Below are 25,363 nucleotides of genomic sequence, written 5' to 3'. Positions count from 1 at the left end.
CAAAGCATCTATTTGGTCTTTGATGTTTTCAATAAATGCCAGTTGAACTGCATGAAAGGGTTTTGAATGTAGGAGAAAGGGATTATTTTCTAACCTTATGAGGCTGGTGTATGTGAATGTATTTCTGGCAGTGTGCTTTAAAACTTGTGTTTGTTTATTTGTTTGTTTTTGAGGTATTGGGACCAGGGATTGAACCTGGGACCTTATATGCAGGAAGCCAGCATTCAACCACTGAGCCACATCAGCTCCCCGAATTGGTTTTTTCATTTGTTTGCTTGTTACTTGTTTCATTTTTAGGAGGCGTTGGGGAGCAAACCTGGGACCTCCCATGTGGGAAGCAGGGACTCAACTGCTTGAGCCATATCCGCTCCCTCTGCAAATATGTTTTATTTGCCTTAACCTTTCCTTGCACTTGTCATAGACCATCTGGTGAGAAGAACACCTTGTAACTGGATGACCAGTATAGTGCATAGGTGAAATTTTAAAAATCAAGGTGACACTCACATAACGTTAACCATTCTAAAGTGAACAATTGAGTGACATTTAATAAATTTATATTATTGTCAACCACCACCTCTATCTAGTAGTTCCAAATGTTTTCATCTCTCAAACCCATTAGCCAATTTCACCCCATTCTCTCTTCCCCCAGCCCCTGGCGGGCACCTATCTACATTCTGTTTCTATGGATTTCTCTCTTCTGCAAATTGTTATGACCGAAATCTTTTATTTCTGGCCTATTTCACTCAGCATTATGGTTTTGAGGTTCATTCATGTTGTGACATGTATCAGTACTTCATTCTATATGTTGGTTTCTCTCATGTTAGATTTGTCTGGGTATGATAAGTTTTTTTAACTTTTAATTTTGAAATAATTTCAAATTTATGGAAAAGTACAAGAACAGAAAACTTTTGTATACCCTTGAACCAAATTTCCCCTATTGTTAACATTTCATCATACCGACCATATCCTTCTCTCTTTCTATACAGACTCATGCATGTATACATCTTTATTTTTTCTGAACTACTGGGAAAAAACATGCAGATATAATGCCCCTTACTCTTCAATATTACAGTGTGTATTTCCAAATAATAAAAAGGAGCACTTCTCTGTTGGGAATTGAATCATGTTCCCTAAAAGAGAAGTTTGAGTCTTGCTCATGTTCCTGTGGCTGTCAGCCTGTTTGTAAATAGGACCCTTAAAGATGTTATTAGCTAAGGTGTAGACTCACTTGTGAGTAGGATCTTTGAAGACCCCATGTAGATGTGGCCACATCAGGGTGGTCCTTCCTCCCTGTACCTGAAGTCCTCAGAAAGAGAGGCGACCTAGACAGCAGGGAAAGGAGAATCTGTGTGACAGAGGCAGAGGTTCAGGCCAAGGAGCCCCAAGATTGCAGGGAGCCAGCTCCAGAATACCGTGGACTCCTCAAGAAAGGAAAACGCTCAAGACCTTGATGTTGGACTTCCAGCTTTCACAACCATGATACAGTAAATTCCCCTTGTGTAAGGCAACTCCTTGTGTGATAGCTGTTATAACAGACTTGGCAAACTAAGACACCATATAATTCACAGGTTCCTTTCACATTTCACCAGTTGTTCCAATAATGTCCTTTGGAACAAAAACAAGTAAACAAAAGAACTTCCCTTTACCCCCTTTCCTTTATGATCCAGAATAAAATCCAGGATCACACGTTGCATTTAGCTGTCATATTTTTTTAGTCTTCTTTAAATCTGGAAGAGTTCCTCAGTTTTCTTTTGTCTTTCATGATCTTGACATTTTTGACAGAAACAGGGCACCTTGTAGAATGAGCTTTAGTTCGGATATATCTGATGTTTCCTCATGGTTAGATTTGAGTTTTGCATTTTAGCAGGAATACCACACAAGAGATATTCACATCACATCAAGATGCTTATGATGTTGATTTGGTGGTGTCTGACAGGTCCACTGTAAAGCTGTTAATAAGCCATTAGGGAAGCGGATGTGGCTTGAGCAGTTGGGTGCCTGCCTACCACACAAGAGGTTCCAGGTTTGGTTCCCAGTGTCTCCTAAAGAGCACAAGCAAGACAGTGAGTTGATGCAGTGGATGTGATGAGATGACACAACGAGGAGACACTATGAGGAAACAATGAGAGACCCAACAAGCAGGGAGCTGGGGTGGCTCAAGCAATTGGGCACTTCCCTCTCACATGGGAAGTCCTGGGTTCGGTTCACAAGTGCCTCCTAAAAAGAAGACAAGCAGACACAGAGAGCAGACAATGAGCACAAACAAGGAGGGGTGGGGGTGGGGAGAGGAATAAATAAATACTAAAAAAAAAAAAAGAGCCATTAATATGTCTTTTGTAGGGATATGCTTTGAGATCGGTCTAAATAACCTATTTCTCATCAAATGCTCACTCACTACTTTTAGCATCCATTGGTAATTCCTGGCTGAATTAATTAGTTCTATGATAGTTGCCAAATGGCATTCCTTCTGCGTTTTTTGGCATTCTGCTCTAACCTAGAGCTTTCTTTTCTTTCTTGTTTATTCATCTGTTCCCTTACGGTTTCCTATTTTATACAGTGTTTCAATATTTGACTAGTGGGAGCTCTTTGAAGCTGGCTGCTGAATCCTTTTGACAGGTTTCCATCATTCTTTGAGTATTCCCTTATTTTATGGTTTAAGAAGTTCCTTTCTTATTTTGACCTTTCCCTGCTTCTGCTCTGAAATTAGCCATTACAGTATGAAGCCCTGGGTCCTTTTTAGTGGGCAAGGGTACTTATAAATTAATATTTGGATACTAGAAGTTCCACAACAGACAGGAAATGTGTGTGTGCATGCGCATTTGTGTATGTACACTCATACACCTATGTTTTTTGCTTTGTTTTTGTATTTATCTGTTAAAACCATGAGTTTACATGGATACTTCCCAATTCCAGACCAACACCATGGAGTTTATTCTAGCCTTCCTCCTTACTGTATTTTTGCCTCTTTTCTTTTAGTGAGAATTCTGGCTATGGTTATCTTCAACATATTTACTTAGGTGTCCACTTCTCCAGTATGTGAACAGTCTCCCACCACCAGCCCCATTCTCAGCCCAGGCACCACTGACTTGTGCTGCCCAGGGTTACAGAGACTGTCCCCCTCCCCCAGCACTGTCAACTCAAATTGCCCACATTGGCTGAATTTTCAAGGGACTGGGACAGTCCCTGATGATTTTTTGAAATTAGAAATTAAAGAAAAAAATTATTTTTTTGTACTTGTCAACCTTTCTAAATAGTATTAATTCTATTTATTTTTCTTTATTTCTTTTGGATTTTCTATATATATAATCATTTCTGACTATAATAACTTTTTTCCTCCCTTTTATTTCTTTTCTTGCCTTAGTATACAAGTGGGGCTCTCCAGTAAAATATTGAATAGAAATAGTGGTAGCAGATATCCTTTATCTCTTTGTGGACCTCCAAGGGAAAAAAATTAATGATTTCATCATTTAATATATTTCTTGTTAATAGATTTTGCTTGTTTGTTGCTTTTGTTTGTTTTTAGATGGCCTTTATCAATTTAAGGAATTTACCTTATAAGTTCCTGGCTTGAGAGGAATATTTTAAATAAAGAATGGCTTTTGAATTTTATCAAAAGCCACTTCTGCATCTATTTGTTTACATGCTATTTCTTTTATATTCTGTGATTTGACAAGAATATTTAGAAAATTAATTTAGTGTTAAACCAACCTTGTAATTTTTGGGTAAACCCAGCTTGGTAATAGTAATATCCTTTCCTGTATGTTGTTGGGTGTGTTTTTTTTGCTTGTAAATTCATTTAGGATTCTTTCTGCATCTCTGTTCATGAATTGAGAGTGACTTCTAATTTTCCTTTCCCTTTGTGTCTTTGTTGGCTTTCAGTATCCAGATTTTGGTTTTGTATTTCTGTTATCTGGAAGAGTTTGTCTAAAATTAGATTCATTTCTTATTAAATGCTTGGTATAAGCCATTTAGGCATGGAGTCACATTTGTTTGGACTTATTTAGTCATTACTGTTCATGTTTCTATTTCTTTTTCATTAATTTTGGTAAGTTGTATTTCTCTAGGAATTCCTTGAGCATTCATCAAAACTTTCACCTAAAGTTTGGCCTGAAGATGTTGATACTATGTACATTATTCTAAGTGACTGCTCAATCTCTAACAATGTCTTTTTTCATTTTTGACCTTGTTTTGTTTTTTTTGTACTTTTCCCCTTTTTTTCCCTGATCAGCCTTACCTGTATTTATCAATTTTATTGGTCTTTTTCAAAGAAGCAACTCTAGGCTTTGTTGATCTTCTCTATCTATGTCTCTTTTTTGTTTCATTAATGCTGTAGAACACTTCAGTGCCCCCTCAGACTCCCTTTACCTGGCTGGTGTCACTGTACCCTGTACCCCAGCTAACGAAGGAGCTGCCTCAGCCAGGAGATTACCTGGTATATCCTCCCCTGGGGGAGCCACCTGCCTGGCTTTGAATCCTTGCTTTGCCATTTACCTGCTCCGACAGGTTTCTTAAAGTCTGTGCCTTGGTTTCCTCCTCAGTACAGTGGGGGTGGTAATTGCACAGCCGTAGGGTTGGTGTTGTATGCATCAGGAGCAGCTGTTGTATGCATTTAGGAGATTAGCCTATTGCCTCTGTGTGGCAAACATTTTGTCTGAGTTTGGTATTTTTTAAAAAGCTGTTACGCTTTACGGAAGTTTTAAATTTCTTCATTATGACACCAATTTTTTATGGCTTCTGGGTTTAAAGAATGTAATGTAATCCACGTAGCTGTTGTCAGAGAGAGTAAACTTCTCATTTTCTAGCTGTTCTTTTTCCTATTTGTAAGTGAATTTATTCCTTGTGGCTTCTTTTTCTTCTGCTGCCCAATGTTGGATATTTTATTCTTTATTAGTGCTAATGGAAGAGAGAAAAAGGGAGAAATAGTGACACAACAGTGACACTCCAGCCCAGCACTGTCTGATGGAAATACAATGCAAGCCACCTGTGCAACCTAAAAATAAAAAGAAACAGGTATATCAACTTTACTAATATTTTACTAATTATTTAACCCCAAGTATTCACAATACTATTTTAACATGAAATCAATATAAAATTTTAACTGAGGGATATTACATTCTTGTTTCATACAGAATCTTTGAAATCTGAAATCTGTACATGATAGCGCCTCTCAGTTTGAGCTGGCCCCAAATCAGGTGCTCAGTAGCCACATGTTGGCTACTATTTTGGATATGCAGCTTTAGTCCTTTTTTTTTTTTTTTTTAATAAAGTTTAGCATTTGTATGAGTTTAGAGATGAGCTTAAAGCTCTCTAAGTTTTTTGACTTTGCTCTTTTTGAGCCAAACTATTATTAGTAATTGAGGGTTAAAAATAGATATTTCAAAGCTCTTGGGAGTAAATTTTGGTTAGACATTTTAACAGTAGTTTGTGTTGTGTCTTATAGGCATCATTTTACACATAACCATATATATTATATACTTAATGCCAGAAAAAATGTTGAAGCTTATATTTAAAGAAAATATAGTCTTTGTTTTCTAATCAAAATGTGAATTATAGTTATAAAATTGTTGGAAGTAAAATATAGTACCCTTCTGTAAGTTCTGATAGTATAGCTGCCCTATATTGTTACAAATACTTTTTTCACTGTAAAAGTTAAAAATGTCCGTGCTTTAGGCCTTAGTTACACTAGCATCAAACAGAAGTGATGCTTCTAACTTACGTAAGGAACCTTTTGACCTGTGATTAAATTGGTGTCTCGTTTCTTACCTAATGGCCTTTGCCCAGTATCTTGTTTTGGTAAAATGTAGAAAGTTTGTTGCCAGATCTTGGAGCAGAAGACCAGCAGTGCCGACAAGGCTGACATGCTTACCCCCGTCCATCAGGGCAGGCCATCCCTTCAGGGCTTTGTCGTCCACACAGGGCTGTGGAAGTGAAGGCCCTGACTGTGGGCAGCCGACTTCATTCCTCTCTGCCTCAGGTCGTGGTCTGTAAAATGTACACCTGTCAAGTGCAGATGGAATAACACCTGTATGCCTGGGTTGGGGTCTGCCTTGGGCCCTGAGTGCCAGCTGCCCCCAGCACCACTACCCTCTGCTGGCAGTCACTGCTGCCCTGTGTGTGGCCCAAGTGCTCGGGACGGTGCAGTGCATCTCTCCTTGCGGTCGCATGTGGCAGGGGCAGCAGCGTGTGGTTAGATGCTATCATCCACTCTGGATGTATGCTTTTTGGCAGCTTGCCAGTGTCATGGAGATGTCAGGGGAGGTGGTATTTGTGGGGTCCTGACTGGAGATAGAACAAGTGCTCTGGAATGGGCTGTGTTCTGGTTGCAGGTCACTACAGCTTTTTGTGCCTGGCTTATTTCACTTGGCATGATGGCTTCAGTGTTCATCTGCGTTGTAGCATGTACCAGTACTTCTTTTTTTGGATGAATAATACTCTATGCTCTGGGTAGATGACGTTTTGTGTATCCATTCTTTTGTTGATGGACACTTGGGTTGCCTCCACCTTTTGGCTGCTCTGAATAAAGCTGCTATGAACGTTGGTGTACAAATACCTGTCTGAGTCCCTGCTTTCAACTCTTGGGTCTAAACCTAGGAGTGGGATTGCCAGGCCATACGCTGATTCTTTGCTTAGCTTTCTGAGCAACCAACAAACTACTTTCCACCGTGATTATATCATTTTACGTTCCCACCAATACTTGTAATTTTCCGTTTTTGTAGTAGTGGCCATCCTAGTGTGTGTGAAGTAGTCTCGTTTTGGTTTTAATTTGCATTTCTTTAATAGCTAATGATGATGAACATCTTTTCTTATACTTATTGGCCATTTGAATATCTTCTTTGAAGAAATACCTATTCAGATCCTTGCCTCCATCCCCCTTTAATATGTTTTTATTATAGAAGTTGTGAACTTAAAAAACAATTGTACACGTGTAGAATTCCCATCAACACCCCTTCACGAATACATTACACTGTAGTGGAACATTTGTATAGATTATTAGATAATATCAGACTATTACTGCCAACCACGGTCCATATGTTTGCCTTGGCCCCTTCAGCTGGATTGCCGTTTGTTGTTGAGTTGTAGGAGTTCTCTATATATTCTGGATATTAAACCCATATCAGACATATGGTTTCCAGATATTCTCTCCCATTCTATAGGTTCTTTTTACCTTCTTGATGATATGCTGAGCTCAAAAGTTTTTAATTTTGGGAAGCAGACGTGGCTCAACTGATAGAGTGACTGTCTACCATATGGAAGGTCCAGGGTTTGGTCCCAGGGCCTCCTGACCCGTGTGGCAAGCTGGCCCACGTGTAGTGCTGCTGCACGCAAGGAGTGCTGTGTCATGCAGGGGTGCCCCGGCATAGGGGTGCCCCATGCACAAGGAATGCGCCCCATAAGGAGAGCTGCCCTGCACGCAAAAAGCACAGCCTGCCCAGGAGTGGCGCCACACACAGAGAGCTGATGCACAAGATGACGCAACAAAAAAGATGCAGTTTCCCAGTGCCGCCGGGTAATGCAAGCAGACGCAGAAGAACACAGCAGTGAGCACAGAAAGCAGACAATGGGGGTGGGGGGGAAGGTGAGGGAAATAAATAAAATAAATCTTTAAAACAAAAAAGTTTTTAATTTTGATAAAGTCCATTTTATCTATTTATTCTTTTGTTGCTTGTGCATCTGGTGTAAAATCTGAAAATCCATTCCCACTACAAGGTCCTGAAGATGTTGTCCTATGTGTTCTTGTAAGAGTTTTATAGTATTAGTCAATATATTTAGGTTTTTGATCCATTTTGAATTAATTCAAATCCTTGGTCCCTTTTAAAATTGTGGTGGTTCTTGATTCTTCCTTCACTCCTCAGGCCGTCTTATCTTTTGCCAACTCGAATCCTCTGTTGATCCCTTCTAAGGGATTTTAACTTTCTTTTACTGTAGTTTTCACTCTATGTGGTTCTTTTTCACAATTTCCATCCCTCCATTGATATTTTCTTTATGTTCATCTGTTGTTTTCCTGATTTCCTTTAGTTCTTTGTCCAAGGTTTCCTTTAGCTCTTTGAGCATATTTAGGACCATTTGAAAAAAAGTCTTTGGTATTTTGCAGGTGTGGTTCTCCTCATTGGTGGTTTCTAATGCTTTAATCTTCACCCTTGCCTGGCTCATCACTTTCTTTGTATGTTTTTTAACCTTTTTTTGGAAACCTGGACATTTGCTATCTTAGTGTGTTATCCCCGAGATTTGGATTACAAGGCATCTGTTTCTTAAACTTATATCCAGCTAGTGAGCATTTCTTGAATTCTAGGCGCTGGAAAAAAAAAGAAGATAAAAAGAAAACACCTTTCCGGGTCATGCAGATTGACCTGGGGAGTGCTCTCTTTAAGGGCTTATCAATACAGAGAGTTAAGAGAATAGATTGAAGCCTGACACGGGGGCCACCTTATCCTTTCTGTGCATGCTTTTTGTTTTGGGTATGAGCGTGAGGCCCTGGGAATTTTCCCATTTATAGGGTTCTCTGTGCCGCCTCTTCCCTAGGAAACCCTTTCACCACAGTCCTGGGTGCTGCACTTTATATCCTCCTCTAGCAACCCCTTGCTGCAGGCAGCCACTTGACTGCTGACTTGGTGAGTCGGCACCTACACAAAGGCAAGTTCTGCGACAGTGAGACCTTCAGGCACCATCAGACAGACAAATTGGGCCTGTCGTACTTGCTCCCAGTGTGAGCCATGGGAATTAGTTACTAGGGGTCCAGCTCTGGTGGGTGGAGTGTAACCAGATTTTGTCTAGGTTCTTGACTATGCTGCAGAAATGAATTTCAAGAGCATGCCAGGTTAGTTAGGCCAGTGACTTATTAAGGTAGGGAGGGTAGAGAAATGAGAGCAAATAATAGATCATGGGTCCCAGGTAGAGACCTGAAAAGTGATAAAGCAGGCTGATATACAGACTATAAATTCCCATTATAGATTATAAATGTCCAGGTTTTACTTGTGTGTTAATCCATGTGGGGGCACACAACAAGAGCAGAAGACAAGAAATGGGTCCAAAGGCAAGAGAGAGCATTCAGACTTTGTACTTGCTTTTTAAGATTAAAAAAAAAAATCCCCCCCCCCCAGTTGTCTGCTCTCTGTGTCCATTTGCTGTGTGTTCTTCTGTGTCCACTTGTATTCTTGTCAGCAGCATCCGGAATCTGTGTCTCATTTTGTTGTGTCATCTAGCTGCATCAGCTCTCCGTGTGTGCAGCGCCACTCCTGGGCAGGCTGAGCTTTTTTCGCATGGGGCAGCTTTCCTTGAGGGGCACACTCCTTGTGCATGGGGCTCCCCTACGTGGGGGACACCCCTGCGTGGCACGGCACTCCTTGCACGCATCAGCACTGTGCGTGGGCCAGCTCATCACACAGGTCAGGAGGTCCTGGGTTTGAACCCTGGACCTCCCATATGGTAGGCAGACACTTTATCTGTTGAGCCAAATCCACTTCCCTGCACTTGCTTTTTAAACCGTGAATTATTCTACCCCTTTGCTGTTGGCAGGGGAGGAGTCCCAGCTGTTTGCTGTTTTGACTGATTACTGCCCCCCCCCAATCAATCCCCCAGGAGGAATCAATAATAAGACCCCTAGAGAATATCTGGGGCTTCTTCTGCCTTCCGGAGGAAATCTTGTTCTGAATTGGATTTCTTGCAGGAGTCCTCTGGCTGCCATCTTGGGGTTATTGATGTCCACATGGACTTTTTGCCAGGTTCCAGATCCATCTCTTGATTCCCTGTCTTACTAGCCGGCTTCTGAGGGACCAGCCAGGATGTCACAAGATTCTCTCACCTTTAAATAGTCTTTCCATTTGGTGCTCACTGTGTTATTGCAGCCCTTTAACTGGTTTCTGGAGCACTGAGAAAGGTGCCTCCATTTATTCCAGATTTTTCAGAACTTTCGTCACAAATGAAGGCTTAGCTTAAGAACATAATTGTCTGAGGTCTGCAGAGGACAAACTAGGACATCCCTCTATATCCTGTTGTTGTCTTCTTCCTTCTCCTTTAGCATTTGAAAAGGAGTGGTGGTGTTAAATCTTCTTTAAATATGTGGCAGAATTCAGCAGTGACACCATCTGGTCTTAGACTTCTCTTTATTGAGAGGTTTTAAAATGACAATCAGTCTCTTGTTATAGGTCTGTTGAGGGTTTCTGTTTCTTGTGTCTCATTAGGTAAGTTGTATATTTCTAGGAATTTGTCAATTTCATCCAGGTTTTCTAATTGGTTGGCATAGTACCTCTTGTAATCCTTTTTATTTCTGTATGGTCAGTAGTTATGTCTCCACTTTAATTTTTTTGGGTGTGTGTGTGAAAATATTGTACTTTATTGATTACAGCAAAAAGTATAGTATTTGTCTTACCTAACCAAACAACACTTAAGAATTTTGACAGAGCAGCTGGAACCTTGTGCTCATCCCTGGCTTTCAAAATGAGAAGATTCTGTCTCTGATTCTTTTTTTGAATTCTGAAAGAGAATTACTGGTTAACGTAGTATCATCAATCTAATGAAATAGGTTTACAACAACAGGTTTCTTTCATGCAACCAGATCTTTTGCCAGGAGGCTGTGACAGATGGTTGGGCTGTGCATGTAGCCTTGGGGAAGCAATTCTTGATTTTAGTTAATTATGTGCTCTTATTTTTTTGGCAGTCTGACTAAAGGTTTTTTTCTTTATTGATCTCTAAACAAAACCAACTTTTGGTTTTGTTGATTCTCTTTATTGTTTTACTACTCTCCATTTCTCTAACTTCTCCAATCTTTACTATTTCCTTTATTTTAGTGAATTGGATTTAGTTTGATCTTTTTGTTCTTGTTTCTTTAGGTATGAAGTTAGGCTTTTGTGATCTTTCTTATTTTATAACATAGGCATTCAGAGCTATAATTATTCCTCTGAGCACTGCCTTCACTTCCTCCCATAAGTTTTGGTATGTTGTGTTTTTCTTTTCGTTCATTTCAAGGTATTTCCGACTTTCCCTTGTGATTTCTTCTTTGACCTATTTGTTGTTTACTGTAGTGTGTTGTTTAACTTCCACATATTTATAAGTTTTCTGGAATTCCTCCTGTTATTGATTCCTAGCTTTGTTCCACTGTGGTCCAGAAAGATATTTTGTGTGATTTCTATATTTTTTAGTTGATTAAGGTTTGATTTGTGGCTTAAAATGTCTATCCTGGAAAATGTTCCATGTGTACTCGAGAAGAAGGTGTGTTCTCCTGCATTTGGTGGAGTGTTCCATATATTTCTATTAGGTCTAATTGGTTAATAGTCTTGTTCAAGTCCTCCTTTTCTTTATTGATCCTCTGTTTAGATGTTCTGTCAATTATTGAAAGTGATGAAGTCTCCAGCTGTTATTGTATAACTCTACTTCTTGCCTTAGATTAGGTAATTTTTATGTTTCAAGCTTGAGCAAGATTGGTATTAGATCTTCTTTGAGTGATTGGTAGAATTCACCCGTGAAACCATCTGGTCCTGGACTTTTCATCCTTGGGAGGTATTCTTATTCTTTTTTCCTTTTTTTTTTTTTTTAATTAGAGAACTTACAAGCTTGCAAAACAAACATGCATATTATGCAGAATTCCCATTATCACCCCTCCACCAATACCTTACGTTGTTGTGGAACATTTTGTTACAGATTATGAAAGAACACGATCAGACTATTACCACTAACTATGGTCACTTGCTATATTTTTTCCAAAAACCTTGGGAGGTTTTTGATGACTGTTTCACTCATACTTGGTTTATTGAGGTCTTCTATTTCTTCTACGGTCAGTGTAGATTTTTCACGTGTTTTAGGAATATGTCCATTTCATCTACATTGTCTGGTTTGTTGGTATATAGTTGTTCATAGCACACTCCTATGATCTTTATTCCTGGGGTCTATGGTAATGTTGTAGCCCTCATTTTTAATTTAATTTATTTTCATCTTCTCTCCCTTTCTCTTTCAGCCTAGCTAGTAGTTCATTGATTCCTTTGATCTTGAAGATCCAACCTTTTATTTCTTCTATTTTCTCTTTGTCCCTTTGTTCTCAGTTTCCTGTATTTCTTCTCTGCTCCTTATTATTTTGCTCTTTCACCTTGGTTTGGAATTAGTTTGTTGTTGTTTTTTTCCTAGTTCCTCCAGGTTTGATTTTAGATCTTCCCTCTCTACTAGTGCGAGCACTGAGGGCTACAGATTTCCCTCTCACCACTGCCCTTGCTTCATCCCACAGGTCTTGATATGTTGTGTCCTCACTTTTCTTGGTCCTGAGACACTGATTTCTCCAGCAGTTTCCTCTATAACCCACCAGTTATTCAGTAGTGTGTTGTTTAATCTCCATATATTTGTGAATTTCCCCTTTTTCCATCTCTTATTGACTTTTTTTTTTTTTTTTAAAGATTTATTTATTTATTTAATTTCCCCCCCTCCCCCGGTTGTCTGTTTTCTGTGTCTTTTCGCTGCGTCTTGTTTCTTTGTCCGCTTCTGTTGTCGTCAGCGGCACGTCTCTTATTGACTTTTGATTCTAGCTTCATTTCATTATGTTCAAAGAAAGTGCAGTTTCAATCTTAAATTTATTGAGATCTGTCCCATAACCTGGCATGTGGTCCATTGTGGAGAAGGACCCAAGAGCACTTAAAAAGAATGTATATCCTGCTGCCTTGGAGTACAGTGCACTGTAAATATCTGTTAGGTCTAGTTCATCCATCACACTAGTCAAGCTCCATCTTTCCTCATCTGTTCTTTGTGCAGATGTTGCATCCAGTGCTGAGAGTGGTGTATTGAAGTCTGTAACCACCACTTTCTTCCTTCAGTCCTGCTGGTGTGCGCCACATGTATCCTGGGGCACCCAGGTTAGGTGCGTAAATATCTGCTAGTGGTTAATTCTTCTTGGTGAATTTCCCCCTCCATCAACACATAATCTTCTTCATGTCTTATAACAGTTTTGCATTTAAAATGAATTATGTCAAATATTAGGTCTTTTTTGGTACTATTTGCGTGGAATATCTTTTTCCAATGTTTCGCTCCTAAACTGTGTCCCTAAGTCTGAGGTGAGTCTCTTGTAGACAGCATATAGATGGCTCATTTATTTTTTAATTCATTCTTTCTGTTTATGGTTTTTGATAGGGGAATTCAGTCCATTAGCCTTCAGTGTTATCACTGTAAAAGCATTACTTAGTCCATTTTATCCTTTAGCTTTCCACTGTCATATCTTACTGTTGTCTGTATTTTCACCCTGTAAATTACCCTTACTAATAATTTTCGTTTCTACTCTCTTCTCCTAATCTCTCGCCCTTGTCTTTTCCTTTCAGACTACAGCACTCCCTTTAGTATCTCTTGTAAATCTGGTCTTTTGGTAACATATTCTGTGAAGACTTTAAACTCACCCTCTTTTCTGAAGAACAGTTTTGCCAGATATAGAATCCTTGGCTGGTGGGTTTTTTCTTTTCTTTTTTCTTTTCTTTTCTCTTTACTTTTCTTTCTGTTTTGCTTCATTTATTGTCTTTTTATTTTATATAATTAGTTTTTCTATTTTGGGACCTTAAATATGTCATACCCCTGTCTGCTCGCCTCATGGTTTCTGATGCGAGGTTGGCACTGAGTCTTATTGATGCTCCCTTGTATGTGGTGCATTGCTTTTCTCTTGCTGCCTTTAGAATCCTCTCTTTACCTCTGGTATTTTTCATTCTGAATAGTTGGTGTCTCAGGGTAGGTCTATTTGGATTTACTCTGTTTGGGATGCATTGTCCTTCTTGGATATTGATAGTTATTTCTCTCGTAAGGGTTGGGAAGTTTTCAGTTATTATTTCCTAAAATACTCTTTCTGCCCCCTTTCCATTCTCTTCCCCTTCTGTGATACTGATGATGTGTGTGTTTGTCCATTTTGCCTTGTCATTCAATTCCCTGAGACCCTGTTACCATTTTTTCCATTCTTTGTTCTTTATTTTTTCCTGTCTTTTTAAGTATAGAAGCTCGGTCTCCACTAATTCTGTCCTCCACAAATTCATATCTGCTGTTATATGCCTCTAATGTATCTTTATCTCACCCATTGTGTCTTTCATTCCCATAAACTCTTACTTTTCTTTGTGGGCTTTCAAATTGTTTTTTTTTATACCTACCCAATGTTTGTTTTCTACTTCCCTCCCTCCCTCCCTTTTTCTTTCTTTTCTTTCTTTCCATTTGATGATAAATGCATTTCATTATTTAGGTTTTTTTTTGTTATACTGAAAAAAAATTTTTTTAAAGATACTTAGATTACATAAATGTTATATAAAAAAATTAGGGGATTCCCACATGACCTGCTCGCCACATCTCTTCGCATTAGATTTTTACGAACTAGTGAACACTGAAGTTTATTTCTCTCACAGAACTATAACCACACGTTCCCAGACAGTATAAATATAGGGTTGAACTAACATTAATACATGTCACCTTTTTATCAATTACATAATTTAAAAAATTATCAACTATCCAAATATTAAGTTACACAGCTCAAAAAGCATATAAAAGATATCTGCTGAATTCATTAGTAGAAACCCTATTTTTTCACAAGAGGTTAGGAAGAGAAGGTAAAAAAAAAAAAACACTTCAAAAAAAAAATCTGGTAAACGCCACAGTAGATATGGGAAAAATTACAGGAATTTCAGAAATTTTATGATTAAGAATTATTGTAGCTATCATAACAAAGAATCTCTACCTCTTTCAAAATATTTACTAAATTAAAGAGTGTATTCTACATGTTCTGCACAAGACAAAAGCAACATTTTACTAAAAATATTTAATAGCCCCCTCCAATTCATTTGTCAGGCTCTCCTGGTTAAGTTGCACCCCAAAGTGCAAACATTAAATTAACTGTAAGGCTTTTCTTTTGCCTGGAGACATTAAAGACATATGCTTCTGTGCAATGCAAATTTTCAAAATGGAGCTGTTCTCTCAATTCACAAAATGAGATTTTATAGACATTAAATAATCACCATAAGACTCAGTAAAGATCCCAACAAAATTCCATGGTTGTGTAAACCCGATGTATACTGGTACGAATGTGAGAGATGTAAACATAAAGTGAACAGGCAGATAACCATATAGACCCACTTTCAATGCTTGAAATGACTGAAGGAATAAACCACAGAGTGTTCATAGTTCCTGGGATTCCTGTACGATACTAAAACTATACAAGTATTGTGCTGGGTATTTTGGCACCCAGTCTCTCAAAATTTGTTATATATTGATAAAATCCTGGCATGAGAATAGATTTAAAGAAGACATAACTCAATACTGCATGATTTCAGGAAAGGTGATTTGGTACAAATGGTAAGTCCATTTTAAATGCTGACCTGCAAGAATCCAAATAGGCTGACTATAACCTACAGAGGTTGCAATTCTGTCAAACTTACAACATGTAAAACTGCTTCTCATTATGCCTGTGAAAACTTCATTAGACTTATTCAACAACATGTTGGCTAATACATTTGACAAATTAAGCCCTTTCTCAAGTTCTCCTTCCAAGGCAATAGTATCAAGCACCCCAATTATATTGACTGCAACAGTTGTTTCTGTGACCTTTGGAGTCTTTGAAGCACAATACAAAATACAAAAGTTGCTTGTGTTGATAGCTCCATGCTACTTTTGTCTGATGAACTGTATTGCATCTTCATATTTCATTCCACCTCCAATCAATGCTGGGGCAACAGGCACTGGAGCTCTCCCAAGACCTGCAGCACAATGGACAGCAGTGCAGCAGTCTGTTCTTCTAAAAACTTAATTTTTACAAGACTTAACCATTCATCAACAGTCTGGTAGATGGTGATGTACCATCATCAAAAGGCCATTTAAGAACATGGATGCCTTCTTTTTCCACAAGAGATGTGTCATAAGTTGCTTCACATATTCTTAATATTCTGTTAACTCCATCCTTCTTAAGTTGCTCTAAATTTGTTTAAAGTTGCCTTGGTTGGATTGTGTGATAGGAAATCTTGTGTTCTTGTATGTGATGTCCACAGGAGCTGGGTGGTTCATTTGAGACATTTTAATTTAGTTTAAAAAAACACACTAGGTTATGAAAGAATTTTTAAAAATGAATACAGAAATGATGTAAAGACACTGAAGCTTACTTCAAGATACTCCACTTGAAATACTCAATGCTTTGCATATGAAGTTGAGAGTAATGGGAAATGAAATTAACCTCCTAACAAGAAGCAGTTTATTCTTCAGTCCAGTAATATGGAGGCAGTATAAAGAAGTGCACTGAGGCTTACCCCATCCAGATTAGAACTCTTGTTTCAAATCCTCTGCAGATTTCAGTTCAACACTTGTGTGCAGGTTAACCATTCTCATGGGGGTTTCTTGGTGAGCCGTAATAGGTTTCTTCAGTTTACTTGTCTGCATAGAGGTCATGCTGTGCCTGGCAGTAACCTCCACTGCCCTTCAGAAACTCCGTAAACGTGTGACCAAGATCACCACAGAAAGGAGTATGGTTACTCACTGAAGACTGTAGCCTGGTCATATAGCTGGTCTCAAGGTGGCAGTAAAACAGGCGGTGGCAATGGCTGCAGGGCAGGGGGTGGTGGTGGTCTTCGCAGGACGGTGGCACAAGCTCTACCATGCAGTGACTGGCTGATATCTAGGGATCTGAAAATGTAGGTGAGTTACTCTGATGGTCAGTTTCTCTCTATTGCCTAGTGATTTTGGTTCATGGCTCTTCTTTTCTTTTTTTCCTAACAAATCATTTTTATTGGTATGTATTAATAAAGTGTACATCTATCCAAAGTGTATAATCAGTGGTATTTGGTATAATCACATAGTTGTAAATTCATCACTTCAGTCATTATTAGGACATTTTCATAACTTCAATAATAATAATAATAAACAAAAAACTTATTACCTCTCAATCTTTCTATCCATCCCCTGCCATACATAGCTACTATTCTATTTCCGTCTCTCCAGTTTATTAGTTCTTCTTTGGTTTTTGGTTCAACTTATTCTGTCTTTAAAATTGCCTAGCTTAAGTTATCAGAATAGAGCCAGGAACTCATTAATAGGGTGCATATCATCACATCCAAGTGGCCGCGATGAGAGACTCCAGAAAGTTTTTTTCCCTCCTTGCAGTTTCCTGGCCGGCCAGCAGAGGGAGGCGTGTCTTTTAGCCTCCACTTGCCCTGACTCTGGTCTGCCCAGAGCCGAGATTAGAAGTGGGCTCTGCTGGCCAGTCTCACTGAAGAGAAGCCACTCTCTGCCAACACCACACCGTCCCTCTTCCCAGGGAGGAAGACGTCTGTTCCCCTCTCACCGGGCTGCAGTGACCCTGGGGTTTTATCCAGGCTGGTGGCCTTGGGGGTGGGGGCTAGTCACCCCCGTCCCTCGCCCTCCTGAACGTGCGCAGTGCTCTCCTGGTCTGCACATCCCCAAAGCAGGTCCTCGGACAGTTTTTTGCCTTTCCTCTGTTTTTGTGATTTGAGCCCTGCCTGCCTGCTGCGACCCCATCTTCCTGGAAGTCCTCTCAGGTTTTGAAGGAGATGCAAACAGCAATCTGAGAAGTTAGCAGTGCTTTATTAGCTCTTCATTTGACCTTAGGAGATTAGTGTTATTTTAAAGATTGATGGAGAGAAAGATTGATGGATGTAAACCTTTTGACTGATTTGCTATTAATAAATTCAAGTTATTCTGCTCTTTTTGCCATATGGAGCTTAAATGTAGAAACTTGAAGTATTTTGTAAATATTCGAAAGGGTGAATTGCAGTGCTGGTGGATAACAGCAGTGATATTAGTCTGGCTCTGATGTTTCTTACATATTGAGAGGCTTGCTTAGACATTAATTTTCCTCTGCATAGTAGCATCAAAACAGTAATTGTCTTTTTTACAAAATTGCATCTATATTTTGCAGTATGCTTAAGTCATGCTGACAATGCTGTTATCCTTTTTTTTGTAAACCAGTTAGAAGGTACCATCAACAAATGGTATTTTCAAGTTTGTTTTTTGTACAGTTGCAAGAGGAAGCTCTTAATTAAAATCTGTTTAGCAAATGTACATCACTATTAGAAGGTGTTAAGAATTTGGTGCTATATGGGAAAATACAACTATTATAATTTATGGGCTATAGTTAACGGTGATATTGTAAATATATTTTGAGCAGTGGTAAAGAAGATACTATATCAGTGCTAAGGGTCAACAATTGGGGATATAAGAGAGTGTGGGGTTTTTCCTTTTGGAGTTATGAAAATGTTCTAAAATTGACTGAAGTGATGACAGTACAACTCTGATGAAACTGAGAGCCACTGAGTGTGCAGTTTAGATGGATTGTACAAGCAGGGGACGACAAAGCACAGTGAACCCTGTGGTGGATGATGGACTGTGGTTTCTTATTTTGTTTCTGTTTTTGACAAGCAGATAAAGGCTTGTTCTATTGAATGATTGGTCTGTATAGTTGCTGAGCCACTGTGTACAGACGGGAGAGGGGAGCTTTCTTTCTTGGTCTGTTCCTCCTCATAGGCTTGGTAGTCTTGTTGGCCCGTAGCCGCTCCTCACGGCGCTTGTGCACCTCCTTGGTCTTGGACCTGTGGCTTCCTGCTGGTCAGCCAGGAATTTCTTGTGGGCCTTGTCTGCTGCAGCCTGTGGATGTGTCCCATGGGGATCTGCTTGTTCTTGAACACCTTCCCTTTTACCTTCAGGTATGGCCGTGATACATGTGGCAGTCAGTCGTCTTAGATTCACGGTATTATCTGAGCAGCTGGCGCAGAATCCTCACCCTCCTCACCCAGGTTAATTTCTCAGGCACACGAGCATTGGCAGCACCTCTCACTTACCTGGGCCCACATGCCTGCCCTTCCAGCAGGCCACAGGGTTTTAACGGCATCGAGTCCAGGAATGGGCAGTCACAGGCTTGTAGGTGACCAGCCCGTCTTTGATCAGCTTCTGAATCTGCCAAAGGAAGTTGGCATTGGCGATTTCGTTGGTGTCATGGGGTCCAAGTAAACCTTCTTTCCACAGCAGGGGACACTGGAGGCAAGCCTCTTCGGAAGCCTGAGCAGACTTATGGCGGTGGCAGCAGCACCGAAAGGAAAGAACATTTTTTAAAATAAGGAAATGAAATAAAATTTTAAAAATAGCCAATATAATACAAAAAAAATTGAAACAATTTGAAATAATAAAAACTTTTATATGCTGTTGTCTTTCATCACTGTAAGATCTTGTCTTGTATGTACAGTGATATTTTCTTCAATATATTCCCCCAGTGTCTTATTTTATTCGTTTATTTTCGAAGAAGCTTTAGGATACAGAAAATTCACATAGAGAATAGAGGTGATTCCCATATGCCCCTCTCCTTATTAATAATATCTTACGTGTGAATGATTCATTTGTTACAGTTAATGTACAAATATTGATGCATTGCTTCTCACCATAGTCAATGGTTTACATTATGGTTTACATTTTGAATCATACTCTTTTATAGGTTTTGACAAAATTTAAAGTAGCCTGTATCTGTTATTGCAAGATCATGCTGAATAATTCTAATGCCTTAAAAATGCCCTGCGTTCCATTCTATTCTTCCCTTTCTCTCCCTTCGGAAGCTATGGGAATTACTGTTTCAATATAAGATTCATAGTTACTTGCAGTAATATTGCGGACTTGATATATTGGTCTGTTTTATTTTATTAGGCATTGCCTGTGTTCTAGAGCGATTCTTGCCCCTTTAATTGAGAGCATAGCAGGACTCCCCAGGATGGAGTTTAATATTTTCTTGTTCGTTGTGTGAGTCTCCACCCACTGGTATAACGCACTGTGACAAGAGGAACACTTAGATGTTCCATAGAAGCCTGCCCCAGGTGCACCCTACCCCATATACCCCCTGTATTAGTCAGCCAAAGGGGTGCTGATGAAAATACCAGAAGTCTGTAGGCTTTTATAAAGGGTATTTATTTGGGGTAGGAGCTTACAGATACCAGACCATAAAGTGCAAGTTACTTCCCTCATCAAAGTTTATTTCCACGTGTTGGAACAAGATGCCTGCTGACGTCTGCCAGGATTCGGGCTTCCTGGGTTCCTCTCTTCCCGGGGCTGGCTTCTCTTTCCTCTGTGAGCTTACTTCTCAGGGCTCCAGCTTAAGACTTCAGCATCAGTCTCCAACATCAAAATTCCAACATTAAAAACCCTCCAACTCTGTCCTTTGCCATGTCTTTTATCTGTGAGTCCCTACCCACCAAGGGGTGGGGACTCAACACCCTACTGGCACGAGAGGTTTACTTGATTAAGTAATCAATCCAATATAATCTAATATGCCCAGAGGAAAAGACCAGTTCACAAATATAATCCAATATTTCGTTTTGGAATTCATCAATAATATCAACCTACTACACCCCCCCCACCTGACACCCTACACCAGTAACCCTCCCCTGCCATATTTGCAAAAAGAATATTTCCAATATTATTGGATTATAGTTAATAGTACAAATATGAGAACATTCTCTCATGAACTAAAATACACAATACTAATACATGGTACTAATAATAGGGCGGTTTATGGGAGAAATGAACTAACGTATAGTTAGCAGTAATATTTTGATGATGTTCTTTCATCATTTGTAACAAACGTGCCAAAATGCGAAGTGTTGGTGGTACAGTGATATATGGGGATTCTGTGTGTTCTGCATGATTGTTTTGTAAGCGCACGGCTTCTTTAGTAATAATCTGTTCAGTAAGATTTAAGTATTAATATTTCCTAAAAAGTGCCATTTGATCAGAGAACTTGCACATGCTATGGTGAAATTGAGTTTAGGAATGGAACAGAGGAGGTTGTAGGCATTTTGGTAACTGCACATATAGTGATCCCTGGACTATGAGCACAGGCAGCTGATAAAAGATCATGTATAAAAATAATGAAGAAAATCAAGGTTTGAAATAGGATAGATGAAATATGAAGAATTGATTTGAGCTAGCCATTTCAATTCCTTCAGTAAGCATTTACTAGATGGTTCCTATTTGGTAGGTGATTCATGAGGTTCTAATAATGGTGACTAGTGGAAAGAGGACAACATGAAAGAGAATTCTGTAGTGTAATAAATACAGTATAGCCCATACAAAGTACAAAGATTGTATGAGCTATTTGGCAGTGTGTATTGGTTGAGGGATAAGGGCAGGTTGGAGGAGGAAAAAATGATACCCCAGTGGTGATAAATAAAAGGATTCCCAGCAGTTGTGTGGTAAAGATGGGGAGACTGGTGTTTCCAGTGTATACGAAGGCAAGAAGAAATAAAGCCACATAGGCGAATGGGGCAGGAGCCTGGAATTGTAAGGAGCTTCACCTGGACGATGATACAGGTACTAAGGGATGAGCTGCTCATCTGTCATGCCTGATCCTTTACTGGGGAGTTGGTGCTGTAGGTGCTAGCGAACTATCGGAGTGCTTAAAAACATGGTCCCACGTGCGCCGTGAGGAGTTCAGCAGGGGGGTGCCCGGTGGAAAGCAGCCAGCCCAGGCAGGAGGATGCCACTGTGTTCTCTCCTGCACAGGAGATGATAAGGACCTGAGCACGGGTGCTTTTGTGCTGTGTGCTGTGTACAGGAAATCCTTGGTCTTAGCCTTTCCTGGGGTTGTATGATTTGAGATGGGCTGTTATCACCTTATAAAGTGTTGTTTTTAGTGTTTTTATACCCAGTTAAAATGCTCCTTTTTCCTCATAATTAGTAAACTTTTATCTTTTACCTGGGAATCCTGTAAACAGTAAGTTTGATTTTTTTCCCATTTTGCATTTGAAATTACTTTTGAAAACTAATTTCAGAACCACATTATAATAACCTTAGCAAGAAAATGAATACTATTATAATTTAACTTCTTTTATTTCACACATATACATACAGATGCTGGCCATAAATGACAACTTTTATCAGAGGATAGAAAATTGATTTACTTGGAAAGGGTAAAATTCATTGCAGGTGTGGTACTTAGTTATTTTGTTGTTAAAGATTTGCTTCTTCATTTTTGTTCTGAGAAGAAAGGGAAGTAGATGTAGCTCAGTGGTTAAGCACTTGCCTCCCATGTATGAGCTCCTAGGTTCAATCCCTGGTACCTACTAAAAAAAATTTATGTTATTGTGGTAACATAAAAAATTTCACATTTTAAACTCTTTCAATTTAGTGGTATTAATAACATTCACAAAGTTGTGCTACCATCACCACAATCTGTTATTAAAACTTTTTCAATACCACAGACGTTAACTCTGTACCCTTTAAGGTTTAACTCTGTTCTACCACCCCTCCCCCCACTTCTGGCAACCAGTAATCTACTTTGTGTCTCTGTGAATTTGCATATTCTAGTTATTTCATGTAAGTGGAATCATACAGTATTTTTCCTTTTATTATCTGGTATATTGCATTCATCATAGTGTCTTCAAGGTCGTTCCTGTTGTGGAATGTATCAGAACTTTGTTCCTTTTTTTAAAAGGAGGTGCTTGGGATTGAACCCAGGATCTCATGCATGGGAAGCAGGCTCATTCCTTTTTATGACTGAATAATATTTCATGACTGTATATGTCATATTTTGTTTATCCATTCATTGATTCATGAACACTGTTTCCACCCTTTTGCTACTGAAAATGCTGTTGTGAACATCAGTGTCCACTTATCTGTTTGAGCCTCTGCTTTCCATTATTTTGAATATATACTAGAAGTGGGATTGCTGGGGTCATGTGGTAGTTCTATACTTAGCTCTCTGTAGAACTGCCAAACTTTTCAGTGGTGGCTGCGCCATTTTACAGTGATGTATTAGAGTTCTTGTTTCTCCTCATCTTTGTCAACACTTGTTATTTTCCTTTCTTTAAATAGCCATTCTCTTAAAAGGTGTGGAGTAGTATCATTGTGGTTGTGACTTGCATTTCCCTTATGGCTAATTATGTTGAGCATCTTTTCGTGTGCTTATTGGTCATTTATAGATCTTCTTTGAGAAATGTCTGTTCAGCTCCTTAGGACTGGTGCTCCAAAAGTGTTCTCTGCCATAGAGCATTTTAGGAATATGTAGATATTCTCTTATAGAAAAGATGTGGGGTTACTTTATTCCCTTACAAAATGTATATATTTAATACTTTGCATATATAACTGTAAAATTTTTGGACAATACTTACTTAAATATGTTCATTCTGGTACACTTGTTTTTTGTTTTGTTTTGAGTTACTGGTGGCCAGGGATTGAACCCTGGGATCTTGTATGTGTGAAGCTGGCCTTCAACCACTGTGCCACATTGGCTTCTCTGAGTTGTTTTTTTGTTTGTTTTGCTTGTTTGTTTTTTCTTGTTTTCAGGAGGCACCGGGAACTAAACCCGGGACCTCCCACATGGAGGCAGGTGCTCAACTGCTTGAACTACATCTGTTCCTTACACTTATTTTTAAAGAAATCTGTGTAAGTGGACTTCTACTTCCAGGTAAGATGTAGTGATAGGGATTGGATTTACCTCTTCTCCTTAAACAACTAAACAAAGGACAAAATATGCCAGTTTGGGAAGCGGCTGTGGCTCAGTCAGTTGGGCTCCCATCTACCATATGGGACACAAACCCAGGGCCTCCTTGTGAAGGCAGGGTCACCTGCATGCTGTGGAGCGCCACCCTGCCCACAAGCGCTGAGAGCTGACCCAGCAAGGTGACACAACAAAAACAAAAAAAGGTAGATGAGCAAAAAAACAGAAGAGCGTGCAGCGATTGGACACAGAGAGCAGACAGCAAGCAAGCCACAAGTGGGGAGGGGAAATTAAATGACTACAGACACAGAAGAATGCACAGCAAATGGACATAGAGAGCAGACAGCACACACACACAAAGCCACGGTGGGGGGGGCAGGGAGGATAAAAAAAAATGCACCAGTTTCCAGCATCGGACAGTAGGCAGCACAGGACAGTGATCTCTGAGAGTAGGGAAATAAGGTGTGCCCTAGGATTTCCCCTCCTTACTGCTTGAAAATAGTTTGCAGGCCATAGCTTGCTATTGGGGACTGGCAGTGGGCTGGGCACAGACATAGCTGGTGATTCCTTAAGTTGAATAATTTAGGGATGCCAAAATGAATTTTCAGTATACAGTCCTAGAGAAGAGAGAACTACAAAGGAGAGAGAGACAAGACAGAACTGTGAAGAAGAAAAGTGCTTTGAAGATACATGGAGGCTTGCTCTTGAGTCTTTACTAATACTGATGAGCATGTGCATTTAAGAAAATTATTTTAGTTTGGGAAAAGAATCCTGGAAGTAAGTAGTGCAATAATCATTGGCACTTCATACAGAGCCTAGGACAGTTTTTGTTCCCACTAGCTAGAGTGGGAAAATCTTATTAACAGACAGGACATTGGATAGCATATGTGGTCCTTAGTAACAGAAAAGATTAAAGTGCTCTGATCCTGCTTAAGAAAGTGTAAAAGTAATCCTTTGAAAGAACCAAACTGTTTATAGATAACCTAACCATGGTAATAACAAAGCTCAGAAACATTTCATGGATTACAAAAATATCCAGCACTCAACAAGGTAAAAATTATCAGGCATGCAAAGAAGCAGGCATATACAAGCTATAATTAGGTGGAAAATCAATAAATAGAAATACCCAGGAGGAACACAGAAGATAGAATCAGTAGATAAGGACATTAGAACAGTTAATATTAACTATATTCTACATGTCAAACACTGTAAAGGATGACCATGTTAAGAGAGGCGGAATATTAACCCAAATTGAACATCTAGAGTTGCAAACTACAGTGTCTGAGATGAAAAATACCTTGTTTGGGGATTAACAGCAGATTAGATTCTGAAGAAGGAAAGATTAATGAGCTTGATGATGTAGTGATATAAAGTATCTAGTAGGAGCAATGAGAGAAAAAAAGACAAGTTAAAAGCAAGTTGTGGGACAACTTTAGGTATATTTATGATTGGGACCACCAAAGAAAAGAATGGGGACAGGAATAAGAAGAAATAATGGGTGAAACACATCTAAATTTGATGAAAACTCCAAGCCCGCATACCTAAGCATAAATAATAAACCTCAAGCACAAGAAACATGAAGGAAACTGCACAAGACATATCATAATCATGTTTCTGAAAAACTGGTAAAAGTCTTAACTGCAGTCAGAGAAATAAGATACATTATGTATAAACAAACAAAAGGAAGCTAGAGAATAACAGCAGGCTTCTTATGGGAAATAGTGCAAGCCAGAAGACAGTGGAGTGCTATCTTTAAAACGCTTAGAGAGAACAAATTCCCCAACCTAAAAGTATATACCCATCAAAATATCTTTCAAAAAGTGGAGGCCCACCCCAGGCAAGATGGCAGAGTGGGAATCTTCAGATCTCTGTCCTTCCACAGAAGCTTTGAGCAGAGCTCCAGAAAACCTTCAGAGGACTGCAGTAATAGGGTGAGCGCCAAATCAA

General features: G+C 39.3%; 1 protein-coding gene and 1 pseudogene across 5 annotated transcripts in view; one reads left to right on the top strand and one right to left on the bottom strand.

Moving 5' to 3' along the window:
• FAM193A (family with sequence similarity 193 member A) overlaps positions 1-25,363 on the top strand; it is a 227,574-nt gene that overhangs the window by 78,917 nt on the left and 123,294 nt on the right. The gene's annotated exons all lie outside the window — the stretch shown is intronic.
• LOC101425411 (large ribosomal subunit protein eL19-like) lies at positions 18,374-19,040 on the bottom strand (annotated as a pseudogene).

Source organism: Dasypus novemcinctus, chromosome 1 (assembly GCF_030445035.2).
Source record: "Dasypus novemcinctus isolate mDasNov1 chromosome 1, mDasNov1.1.hap2, whole genome shotgun sequence".
Classification (NCBI taxonomy): Eukaryota; Metazoa; Chordata; class Mammalia; order Cingulata; family Dasypodidae; genus Dasypus; species Dasypus novemcinctus.
This window is presented reverse-complemented; position numbering and strand designations above follow the sequence as displayed.